The sequence below is a fragment of the Delphinapterus leucas genome, chromosome 3 (assembly GCF_059928025.1).
Source record: "Delphinapterus leucas isolate spDelLeu-1000000601 "Yukka" chromosome 3, BTC_Dleu_Yukka2, whole genome shotgun sequence".
Lineage (NCBI taxonomy): Eukaryota > Metazoa > Chordata > Mammalia > Artiodactyla > Monodontidae > Delphinapterus > Delphinapterus leucas.
Window position 1 is genome coordinate 94,690,292 of NC_143131.1, and position 13,390 is coordinate 94,703,681.

A 13,390-nucleotide genomic window follows, 5' to 3' on the forward strand; every position below is an offset into this window, starting at 1 on the left:
AAAGACAAATCTAGAGATCAAATATTTATTTAAAGAAATGAATTTATTTAAGTATATTAGTATCTGAATTCTTTTTTCTCTAAAGGATAACTAAATTTCTCAATACCAATTATTAAAGTATATCCTTTCTCCAATGGTATGAAATGGTAACTTTTTCATAAATTATATTTTCAATTTCAATTATGTCTATTTCTGGATTGTCAAAATTATTAATCAGTCATTGATATTATAATATTTGTATCTTCTTTACCTTTTAATACATTTTAAATCTGGTAAAAAATAAACTTCTTACCCTCTTCACACAATCTGTTCTTATATTTTCAGAATTTCTTTAGCTCATTTACTACTCCTTATGAATTTTAGAATCAACTTGTCACATACCATGTAACATTTTTTTGAGATGGCATTGATTTTAAATTAATTTGGAGAAAATTGTCATTTTTTTCAAGTTGTCTTTTATGTCCCTAATTAAAACTTTATCCTTTTCTCTGTAAAGATCTTGCCTATTACTTATGGTATTTAATTCCAATTATGTTATAGTTGTTGCTATTTTAAAAGGAATAGTTTTTCTTTCTTACTGCATTTTCTAATTGGTTTTTCTAATAGATATTGATTTTAATAGATTGGCCTTCTAACCAGCAACATTGCTAAAGTCTCTTAAGATATAATGCAATGTGTGGTTCTATGAGTTTGCTTCTTCTTTGAGATCTAGGCATTTTCCAATCTTCCTGGATGTTTATAACCCTATGGAGACATAGACCCTCTCCAAAATGAGCTCTCATAGTCTCTTGTCCTTCCTGTTGGCCTAGTCCAGTTGGGGATAAGGGGAAAATGTGTGGGCCTCTTCTCAGATGATCCTCCTTCAGCATGCCAACTAAGAATTCTGTCAGTTGCCCTCAGCTCCTTCTTTTGTATTTATCATCTCTGGAGGTGGAATACTCTTGATAACTCTTGCAACTTTTTCAACATTAATCTTCTAAGCATGTGTTGAACAGTGATTAAAATGTTCAAACTGATCTCATCAATTTTCTTTCATATTCCCACCACCTCTGCCAATTTCTTGTCTATCAGGAGTTCTACTTCTCATTTGTGAGCACAGTAATATATATGGATATAAATAGAAATATAGAAGAGTCAGACTATAGCAAACATTGAAGCTATTTTTTCCCAAATGGGTAGTCAGTTGTTCCATTACCATTTATTAAATCTTGCATCTTTTCCCACTGCTTTGTTTTTTGAAAAGTTGTTTCTTCATACAGTGAATTTTCAAGTCTTATTAGAATTTTGATAGATTTTTTTGTACACATAGATTATTAATTTAGGTAGAATTTATTTTAATATTATAATATTAGTTCTAGATTCTAGTCTCTCTAGCTATGGACATGATATATCTCACCATTTATTCATGCCTTCTTTTATATTCTTTAGTAAATTCTTACATTTTTCTCCACAGTTCTTGCACATTTCTTCCATGATTTATCCCTAGGTGCCTTATTATGTTGCAACCTGAATGGGATCTTTAGAACAAAAATTTTTTTTTTCTAATCAATTATTGCTGTTATATAGGAAGTTCATTATTTTTTCCCTTTCTCTTTTCTTGTTGCAGTTCAGCTTGCATATTTTTGTTAAACTGTTTTCCAGTTCACTAATCTTTCTTCTGCTGGATTCAATTTTCTAATAAACCTATCTATTGAATCCTTAATTTCAACATTATATTTTTCAGTTTTAGAATGTCTTTTTGATTCTGTTAACTCCAGTATCTAGATCATCAATGAGTTTGCTTCTACTAGCTACTTTTTTCTTGGCATTTGTCGTATGGGTCCTGTGCCTTGGCATGCCTGGTAATTTGTTACTGAATACAGGACTTGTTTATAAAAAAAAAAAAGAAAGAGTTAGAGGTACCAGTTGATGCTGTTTCCACCAGAGAGGTTTCACCCTTTCCTCTACCAGGAAAATAGAGTATGGAGATGATTCCGTTGATTTAGCCTGGAACTAAGTCTGAGTCAAGCCTGAGCTGCACTTTAGGTAAGACCCAGTCTACCTGCTTTCAGCCCCATATAACTGCCCAAAGCTCTTCTGGTTTTTCTGTTCCTATACTAGGGACCAGATCTGGATTCTGGAGTCTAAGCCTCTATGGCAGCCCAAGTTGGCGTATTCTCCTTACCAAAAAAACAAAAACAGAAACAACCAAACAACAACAACAAAAAAAACAGTTGCAGCTCATCAATGTGAATTATTCACTCCATCTAGAGATTTTTAACCATCTAGGGCTCCTCTTCCTGGCAGGTGTTTTCCTCTAAAGCATCAAGAGAATGCATAAAATTCCACTTTGATTTCAGAGATTTAATTTTACAACCCAGCACAACTTTAGAATTCAGCAGGTGTTGAGGGGGAAATCATCCATGGTATCTGAAGCCCCTCAAGTTTGCAGTTTTGTCACTACTTCCCTGTAAGCTCTATTGGTTTCTCTGTTTCCTATCAGTGGATCCTCTGCCAGCGACAAGTCCTGATTCTTCAAATTGGTCCATATTCAGAATCAGCCACTGCCCATGTTTGATCTTTAGTTTATCTCTGAAAGAGTCTCTTCTCTCTAGAATTTTAGTCCCTGTAGTTCCTATTGCTTCCAAAGCTCTGGATTTTCAAATTATTTTTAGTATAAATGTTAAACTACTTACTGTATCTTACCCAGTAGTAGAAATGTCAGCCATTTATTTTTATGTTGGCCCTGATTTCAGCGCAGTGTTTTCTTCACTTGCCATCACCATCCCCCATATGGCCAGTGTCTCTCAGAATCTTAAGTCTGATGGAGAAACCAGACACATGTGAATAAACTTGCGTTGTAAAGTGGCCAGTGTCCCTGAATATGAGTATTTCCACAGTTGAGACTTGGCCCATTAGAGTTTACTTTCAACAGTAGAGGAACTACAGGTCTCTTTATACAGTCACTTTCTAATTTGTAAACTCTCAGTGCAAATTCATTTACTGATTATCTAAGGTATATCTTCAGCTGTAAGAGCATTTGGATGGTATATTTTCTAAGCCCGGTGCATTTGAATTTTTTTTTCCGTTGCTTTCATACATGAATGGTCACATGGTTTGATATCAAACCCTTGAATAATAAATGCTTTATCCTTACCCCAGGACACTGAGGTAAATGTTTCTTCCTTGGTAGGAAGCCTGTCTTTTCTTTCTAGATGTTGAGACTTATAGACATTTTCTGTACACTTCAACTGTTTATATCTTTCGGGTCCAGAAAATTTCTTTAAGTTTGTCTGTTTGGCTTTAGAGTGCTGGCATACCTCAGAGATGTTTTGCACTCAGTTCCAGACCACTGCAATAAAGTGAATATCACAATAAAGCAAGTTACACAAATTTTTTGGTTTCCCAGTTCATAGAAAAGTTGTGTTTACACTATACTGTAGTCTATTAAATGTGCAATAGCATTAGGTCTAAAAAATTACATACCTTAATTAAAAATATTTTATTGTGAAAAACACTAAACATCATGTCAGCCTTCAGCTAGTTGTGGTAGTAATATCAAAGATTACTGATTACAGATCACCATAACACATATAATATTAATGAAAAAGTTTGAAATATTGCATGAATTACCAAATGTGACAGAGACACAAGTGAGGAAGTGCTGTTGGAAAAGTGGCATCAATAGACTCGCTCAATGCAGGGTTGCCACAAACCTTCAATTTGTGAAAAAAAAAATACAATATCTGCAAAGCACAATAAAATGAGGCATGGTGTAATATCGTACTTTTAAAATTAAATAGGACGCATGTTTACTACAAAAGTTTTCCAGCACAATTTAAAGAGAATTAAAAAATCATGAAAGCCACCCTAAATTCCACCACCCTGAAGTAAAAAATGTTAACATCTTTGATCATCATTCCAGACAGACTCAATGCATATATGCAAATGTACAGATGGAGAAAGGCAGATAAGTAGGTGTAAATACTTTCATAAGAAAAACAGCAGAGACAGCAGAAGCAAGAAGAACTACAGTCCTGCAGCCTATGGAACAAAAACCACATTCACAGAAAGATAGACAAGATGAAAAGGCAGAGGGCTATGTACCAGATGAAGGAACAAGTTAAAACCCCAGAAAAACAACCAAATGAAGTGGAGATAGGCAACCGTCCAGAAAAAGAATTCAGAATAATGATAGTGAAGATGATCCAGGACCTCAGAAAAAGAATGGAGGCAAAGATCGAGAAGATGCAAGAAATGTTTAACAAAGACCTAGAAGAATTAAAGAACAAACAAACAGACATGGACAATACAATAACTGATATGAAAGTTACACTAGAAGGAAGCAATAGCAGAATAACTGAGGCAGAAGAAAGGATAAGTGACCTGGAAGACAGAATGATGGAATTCACTGCTGCAGAAGAAAATAAAGAAAAAAGAATGAAAAGAAATGAAGACAGCCTAAGAGACCTCTTGGACAACATTAAACGCAGCAACGTTTGCATTATATGAGTCCCAGAAGGAGAAGAGAGATAGAAAGGACCCAAAAAAATATTTGCAGAGATTATAGTCTAAAACTTCCCTAACATGGGAAAGGAAATAGCCACCCAAGTCCAGGAATCACAGAGAGTCCCATACAGGATAAACCCAAGAAGAAGCACGCTGAGACACATAGTAATCAAATTGGCAAAAATTAAAGACAAAGAAAAATTATTGAAAGCAGCAAGGGAAAAACAACAAATAACATACAAGGGAACTCCCATAAGGTTAACAGCTGATTTCTCAGCAGAAACTCTACAAGCCAGAAGGGAGTGGCATGATTTACTTAACGTGATGAAAGGGAAGAACCTACAACCAAGATTACTCTACTGGCAAGGATCTCATTCAGATTCGATGGAGAAATCAAAAGTTATATGGACAAGCAAAAGCTAAGAGAGTTCAGCACCACGAAACCAGCTTTACAACAAATGCTAAAGGAACTTCTCTAAGTGAGAAACACAAGAGAAGAAAAGGACCTACAAAAACAAACCCAAAGCAATTAAGAAAATGGTCACAGGAACATATGTATTGATAATTACCTTAAATGTGAATGGATTAAATGCCCCAGCCAAAAGACACAGGCTTGCTGAATGGATACAAAAGCAAGACCCATCTATTTGCTGTCTAAAAGAGACCCACTTCAAACCTAGGGACACATACAGACTGAAAGTGAGGCGATGGAAACATATTCCATGCAAATGTAAATCAAAAGAAAGCTGGAGTAGCAATACTCATATCAGATAAAATAGACTTAAAATAAAGAATGTTACAAGAGACAAGGAAGGACACTACATAATGATCAAGGGATCAATCCAAGAAGAAGATATAACAATTATAAATATATATGCACCCAACATAGGAGCACCTGAATACATAAGGCAACTGCTAACAGCTATAAAAGAGGAAATCGACAGTAACACAATAATAGTGGGGAACTTTCACACCTCACTTACACAAATGGACAGATCATTCAAAATGAAAATAAATAAGGAAACAGAAGCTTTAAATGACACAATAGACCAGATTTAATTGATATTTATAGGCCATTCCATCCAAAAACAGCAGATTACACTTTCTTCTCAAGTACTCATGGAACATTCTCCAGGATAGATCACATCTTGGGTCAAAAATCAAGCCTCAGTAAATTTAAGAAAATTGAAGTCATATCAAATATCTTTTCTGACCACAACGCTATGAGATTAGAAATGAATTACAGGGAAGAAAACCGTAAAAAACACAAATACATGGAGGCTAAACAGTACGTTACTAAATAATCAAGAGATCACTGAAGAAATCAAAGGGGAAATCAAAAAATACCTAGAGACAAATAACAATGAAAACACGATGACCCAAAACCTATGGGATGCAGCAAAAGGAGTTCTAAGAGGGAAGTTTATAGCAATACAGTCCGACCTCAGGAAACAAGAAAAATCTCAAATAAACAACATAACCTCACACCTAAAGCAATTAGAGAAAGAAGAACCAAAAAAACGCCCAAAGTTAGCAGAAGGAAAGAAATCATAAAGATCAGAGCAGAAATAAATGAAATAGAAACAAAGAAAACGATAGTAAAGATCAATAAAACTAAAAGCTGGTTCTTTGAGAAGATAAACAAAATTGATAAACCATTAGCCAGACTCATCAAGAAAAAGAGGGAGAGGACTCAAATCAGTAAAACTAGAGATGAAAAAGGAGAAGTTACAACAGACGCTGCAGAAATATACGGCATCCTAAGAGACTACTACAGGCAACTCTGTGCCAATAAAATGGACAACCTGGAAGAGATGGACAAATTCTTAGAAAGGTATAACCTTCCAAGGCTGAACCAGGAAGAAACAGAAAATATGAACAGACCAATCACACGTAAAGAAATTGAAACTGTGTTTAAAAATCTTCAAACAAACAAAAGTCCAGGACCAGATGGCTTCACAGGTGAATTCTATCAAACATTTAGAGAAAAGCTAACACCCATCCTTCTCAAACTCTTCCAAAGTATTGCATAGGAAGGAACACTCCCAAACTCATTCTATGAGGCCACCATCACCCTGATACCAAAACCAGACAAAGATACTACAAAAAGAGAAAATTTTAGACCAGTATCACTGATGAATATAGATGCAAAAATCCTCAACAAAATATTAGCAAACAGAATCCAACAACACATTAAAAGGATCATACACCATGATCAAGTGGAGATTATCCCAGGAATGCAAGGATTCTTCAATATACGCAAATCAATCAATGTGATACACCATATTAACAAATTGAAGAATAAAAACCATATGATCATCTCAATAGATGCAGAAAAAGCTTTTGACAAAATTCAACATCCATTTATGATAAAAACTCTCCGGAAAGTGGGCATAGCGGGAACCTACCTCAACATAATAAAGGCCATATATGACAAGCCCACAGCAAACATCATTCTCAATGGTGGCAAACTGAAAGCATTTCCTCTAAGATCAGGAACAAGACAAGGATGTCCATGCTCAGCACTATTATTCAACCTAGTTTTGGAAGTCCTAGCCACAGCAATTAGAGAAGAAAAAGAAATACAAATTGGAAAAGAAGAGGCAAAACTGTCACTGTTTGCAGATGACATGATACTATACATAGAGAATCCTAAAGATGCCACCAGAAAACTACTAGAACTAATCAATGAATTTGGTAAAGTTGCAGGATACAAAATTAATGCACATAAATCTCTTGCATCTCTATACACTAATGATGAAAAATCTGAAAGAGAAATTAAGGAAACACTCCCATTTACCATTGCAACAAAAAGAATAAAATACCTGGGAATAAACCTACCTAGGGAGACAGAAGACCTTTATGCAGAATACTATAAGACACTGAGGAAAGAAATTAAAAATGATACCAACAGATGGAGAGATATACCATGTTCTTGGACTAGAAGAATCAATATTGTGAAAATGACTATACTACCCAAAGCAATCTACAGATTCAATGCAATCCCTATCAAATTACCAATGGCATTTTTTATGGAACTAGAACAAAAAATCCTAAAATTTGTATGGAGACACAAAAGACCCCGAATAGCCAGAGCAGTCTTGAGGGAAAAAAACGGAGCTGGAGGAATCAGTCTCCCTAACTTCAGACTATACTACAAAGCTACAGTAATCAAGACAATATGGTACTGGCACTAAAACAGAAACATAGATCAATGGATCAAGATAGAAAGCCCAGAGATTAACCCATGCACCTATGGTCAACTAATCTATGACAAAGGAGGCAAGGATATACAATGGAGAAAAGACAGCCTCTTCAATAAGTGGTGCTGGAAAAACTGGCCAGCCACATGTAAAAGAATGAACTTAGAACATTCCCTAACACCATACACAAAAATAACTCAAAATGGATTCGAGGGGGACCTTGAAGATGGCGGAAGAGTAAGACGCGGAGATCGCCTTCCTCCCCACAGATACACCAGAAATACATCTACACGTGGAACAACTCCTACAGAACACCTACTGAAGGCTGGCAGAAGACCTCAGACCTCCCAAAAGGCAAGAAACTCCCCACATACCTGGGTAGGGCAAAAGAAAAAAAGAAAAAACAGAGACAAGAGAATAAGGACGGCACCTGCACCAGTGGGAGGGAGCTGTGAAGGAGGAAAAGTTTCCACACACTAGGAAGCCCCTTTGCGGGCGGAGACTGCGGGAGGCAGAGAGGGGAGCTTCGGGACCGCGGAGGAGTGCACAGCGATGGGTGCGGAGTGCAAAGTGGGGAGATTCCTGCACAGAGGATCGGTGCCTACCGGCACTCACCAGCCCGAGAGGCTTATCTGCTCACCCGCCGGGGCGGGCGGGGCTGCGAGCTGAGGCTCGGGTTTCGATTTCAGACGGAGCGCAGGGAGAGGACTGGGGTTGGTGGCTTGAACATAGCCTGAGGGGTTAGTGAACCAAGACTAGCCGGGAGGGAGTCTGGGGAAAAGTCTGCACCTGCCGAAGAGGCAATTGACTTTTTCTTCCCTCTTTGTTTCCTGGTGCGCGAGGAGAGGGGTTTAAGAGCGCTGCTTAAAGGAACTCCAGAGACGGGCGTGAGCCGCAGCTAAAAGTGCGAACCTCAGAGACGGGCGCGAGCTGCGGCTAAAAGCGCGAACCCCAGAGACGGGCGCGAGCTGCGGCTAAAAGCGCGAACTCCAGAGACGGGCGCGAGCCACGGCTAAAAGAGCGAACCCCAGAGACCGGCGGGAGACGCTAAGGCTGCTGCTGCCGCCGCCAAGGGGCCTGTGTGCAAGCACAGGTCACTCTCCACACCCCTCTTCCGCGGAGCCTGTGCACCCCGCCACTGCCAGGTTCCCGGGATCCAGGGACAACTTCCCCGGGAGAACGCACGGTGGGCCTCAGGCTGGAGCAACGTCACGCCGGCCTCTGCCGCCGCAGGCCCGCCCCGCACACAGTGCCCCTCCCTCCCCTCCCCCCACCCCGGCCTGACTGAGCCGGAGACCCCGAATCAGCGGCTCCTTTAACCCCGTCCTGTCTGAGCAAAAAACAGACGACCTCCAGCGACCTACACGCAGAGGCAGGGCCAAATCCAAAGCTGAGCTCCTGTGAGGTGTGAGAACAAAGAAGAGAAAGGGAAATCTCTCCCAGCAGCCTCAGAAGCAGCGGATTAAAGCTCCACAATCAACTTGATATACCCTGCATCTGTGGAATACCCGAATAGACAAGGAATGATCCCAAATTGAAGAGGTGGAATTTAGGAGCGAGATCTATGATTTTTTTCCCTTTTCCTCTTTTTGTGAATGTGTACGTGTATGCTTCTGTGTGAGATCTTGTCTGTATAGTCTTGCTTCCACCATTTGTCCTAGGGCTCTATCCGTCCATGGTTTTTTTTTTAATAATTTTTTTTCTTAATAATTAATTTCAATTGTAATAACTTTATTATACTTTACCTTCGTTCTTTCTTTCTTTCTTTCCTTCCTTCCTTCCCTCCTTTAGACAACGAATCACCCCAAATTAAGGAGGTGGTCTCTGAGAGCAAGATTTATGATTTTCCCCCCTTTACCTCTTTTTGCGAGGGTGTATGTGTATGCTTCTTTGTAAGATTTTCTCTGTATAGCTTTGCTTCCAACATTTGTCCTAAGGTTCTATCCGTCCCTTTTTTTTTTTCTAAATATTCTTTAATTCAATAACTATATTATACTTTATTTTATTTTTACTTATCTTCTTTCTTTCTGTCTTTTTTCCTTCTTTCCCTCCCTCCTTCCTTCCTTCCTCCCTCCCTCCCTTTCTTTCCTTCTTTGCTTCTTTCTTCCTTTCCTCCTTTCCTTCTTTCTTTCCTCATACTCCTACTAATTCTCTCTACTTTTTCTCCCTTTTATTCTGAGCCTTGTGGATGAAAGGCTCTTGGTGCTCCAGCCAGGAGTCAGGGCTCTGCCTCTGAGGTAGGAGAGCCAACTTCAGGACACTGGTCAACAAGAGGCCTCCCAGCTCCACATAATATTAAACGGCGGAAATCTCCCAGAGACCTCCATCTTAACACCAGCACCCAGCTTCACTCAACGACCAGCAAGCCACAGTGCTGGACAACCTATGCCAAACAACTAGCAAAACAGGAACACAACCGCACCCATTAGCAGAGAGGCTGCCTAAAATCATAATAAGGCCACAGACACCCCAAAACACACCACCAGACGTGAACCTGCCCACTAGAGAGACAAGATCGAGCCTCATCCACCAGAACACAGGCACTAGTCCCCTCCACCAGGAAGCCTACACAACCCACTGAAACAACCTTAGCCACTGGAGACAGACATCAAAAACAACGGGAACTACGAACCTGCAGCCGGCAAAAATGAGACCCCAAACACAGTAAGATAAGCAAAATGAGAAGAGAGAAAAACACACAGCAGATGAAGGAGCAAGATAAAAATGCACCAGACCTAACAAATGAAGAGGAAATAGGCAGTCTACCTGAAAAAGAATTCAGAATAATGATAGTAAGGATGATCCAAAATCTTGGAAATAGAATGGACAAAATGCAAGAATCAGTTAACAAGGACCTAGAAGAAATAAAGATGAAACAAGCAACGATGAACAGCACAATAAATAAAATTAAAAGTACTCTAGATGGGATCAATAGCAGAATAACTGAGGCAGACGAACGGATAAGCGACCTGGAAGATAAAATAGTGGAAATAACTACTGCAGAGCAGAATAAAGAAAAAAGAATGAAAAGAATTAAGGACAGTCTCAGAGACCTCTGGGACAACATTAAACGCACCAACATTCGAATTATAGGGGTTCCAGAAGAAGAAGAGAAAAAGAAAGGGACTGAGAAAATATTTGAAGAGATTAGTGTTGAAAACTTCCCTAATATGGGAAAGGAAATAGTTAATCAAGTCCAGGAAGCACAGAGAGTCCCATACAGGATAAATACAAGGAGAAATACGCCAAGACACATATTAATCAAACTGTCAAAAATTAAATACAAAGAAAGCATATTAAAAGCAGCAAGGGAAAAACAACAAATAACACAGAAGGGAATCCCCATAAGGTTAACAGCTGATCTCTCAGCAGAAACCCTACAAGCCAGAAGGCAGTGGCAGGACATACTGAAAGTGATGAAGGAGAAAAACCTGCAACCAAGACTACTCTACCCAGCAAGGATCTCATTCAGATTTGATGGAGAAATTAAAACCTTTACAGACAAGCAAAAGCTGAGAGAGTTCAGCACCACCAAACCAGCTTTACAACAAATGCTAAAGGAACTTCTCTAGACAAGAAACACAAGAGGAGGAAAAGACCTATAATAACGAACCCAAAACAATTTAGAAAATGGGAATAGGAACATACATATCGATAATTACCTTAAATGTAAATGGACTAAATGCTCCCACCAAAAGACACAGATTGGCTGAATGGATACAAAAACAAGACCCTTATATATGCTGTCTACAAGGGACCCACTTCAGACCTAGAGACACATACAGACTGAAAGTAACAGGATGGAAAAAGATATTCCATGCAAATGGAAACTAAAAGAAAGCTGGAGTAGCAATTCTCATATCAGACAAAATAGACTTTAAAATAAGGACTATTAAAAGAGACAAAGAAGGACACTGCATAATGATCAAGGGATCAATCCAAGAAGAAGACAGAACAATTGTAAATTTTTATGCACCCAACATAGGAGCACCTCAATACATAAGGCAAATACTAACAGCCATAAAAGGGGAAATCGACAGTAACACATTCGTAGTAGGGGACTTTAACACCCCACTTTCACCCATGGACAGATCATCCAAAATGAAAATAAATAAGGAAACACAAGCTTTAAATGATACATTAAACAAGATGGACTTAATTGATATTTATAGGACACTCCATCCAAAAACAATAGAATACACATTTTTCTCAAGTGCTCATGGAACATTCTCCAGGATAGATCATATCTTGGGTCACAAATCAAACCTTGGTAAATTTAAGAAAGTTGAAATTGTATCAAGTATCTTTTCTGACCACAACGCCATGAGACTAGATATCAATTACAGGAAAAGTTCTGTAAAAAATACAAACACATGGAGGCTAAACAATACACTACTTAATAATGAAGTGATCACTGAAGAAATCAAAGAGGAAATAAAAAAATACCTAGAAACAAATGACAATGGAGACACAACGACCCAAAACCTCTGGGATGCAGCAAAAGCAGTTCTAAGGGGGCAGTTTATAGCAATAGAAGCCCACCTTAAGAAGCAGGAAACATCTCGAATAAACAACCTAACCTTGCACCTCAAGCAATTAGAGAAAGAAGAACAAAACAACCCCAAAGCTAGCAGAAGGAAAGAAATCATAAATATCAGAGCAGAAATAAATGAAAAAGAAATGAAGGAAACGACAGCAAAGATCAATAAAACTAAAAGCTGGTTCTTTGAGAAGATAAACAAAATAGATAAACCACTAGCCAGACTCATCAAGAAAAAAAGGGAGAAGACTCAAATCAATAGAATTAGAAATGAAAAAGGAGAAGTAACAACTGACACTGCAGAAATAAAAAAAATCATGAGAGATTACTCCAAGCAACTCTATGCCAATAAAATGGACAATCTGGAAGAAATGTACAAATTCTTAGAAATGCCCAAGCTGCCAAGACTGAATCAGGAAGAAATAGAAAATATGAACAGACCAATCACAAGCACTGAAACTGAAACTGTGATTAAAAATCTTCCAACAAACAAAAGCCCAGGACCAGATGGCTTCACAGGTGAATTCTATCAAACGTTTAGAGAAGAGCTAACACCTATCCTTCTCAAACTCTTCCAAAATATAGCAGAGGAAGGAACACTCCCAAATTCATTCTACGAGGCCACCATAACCTTGATACCAAAACCAGACAAGGATGTCACAAAGAAAGAAAACTACAGGCCAATATCACTGATGAACATAGTTGCAAAAATCCTCAACAAAATACTAGCAAACAGAATCCAACAGCACATTAAAAGGATCATACACCATGATCAAGTGGGGTTTATTCCAGGAATGCAAGGATTCTTCAATATAGGCAAATCTATCAATGTGATAAACCATATTAACGAATTGAAGGAGAAAAACCATATGATCATCTCAATAGATGCAGAGAAAGCTTTCAACAAAATTCAACACCCATTTATGATAAAAACCCTGCAGAAAGTAGGCATAGAGGGAACTTTCCTCAACATAATAAAGGCCATATATGACAAGCCCACAGGAAACATCATCCTCAATGGTGAAAAACTGAAAGCATTTCCACTAAGATCAGGAACAAGACAAGGTTGCCCACTCTCAGCACTCTTATTCAACATAGTTTTGGAAGTTTTAGCCACAGCAATCAGAGAAGAAAAGGAAATAAAAGGAATCCAAATCGG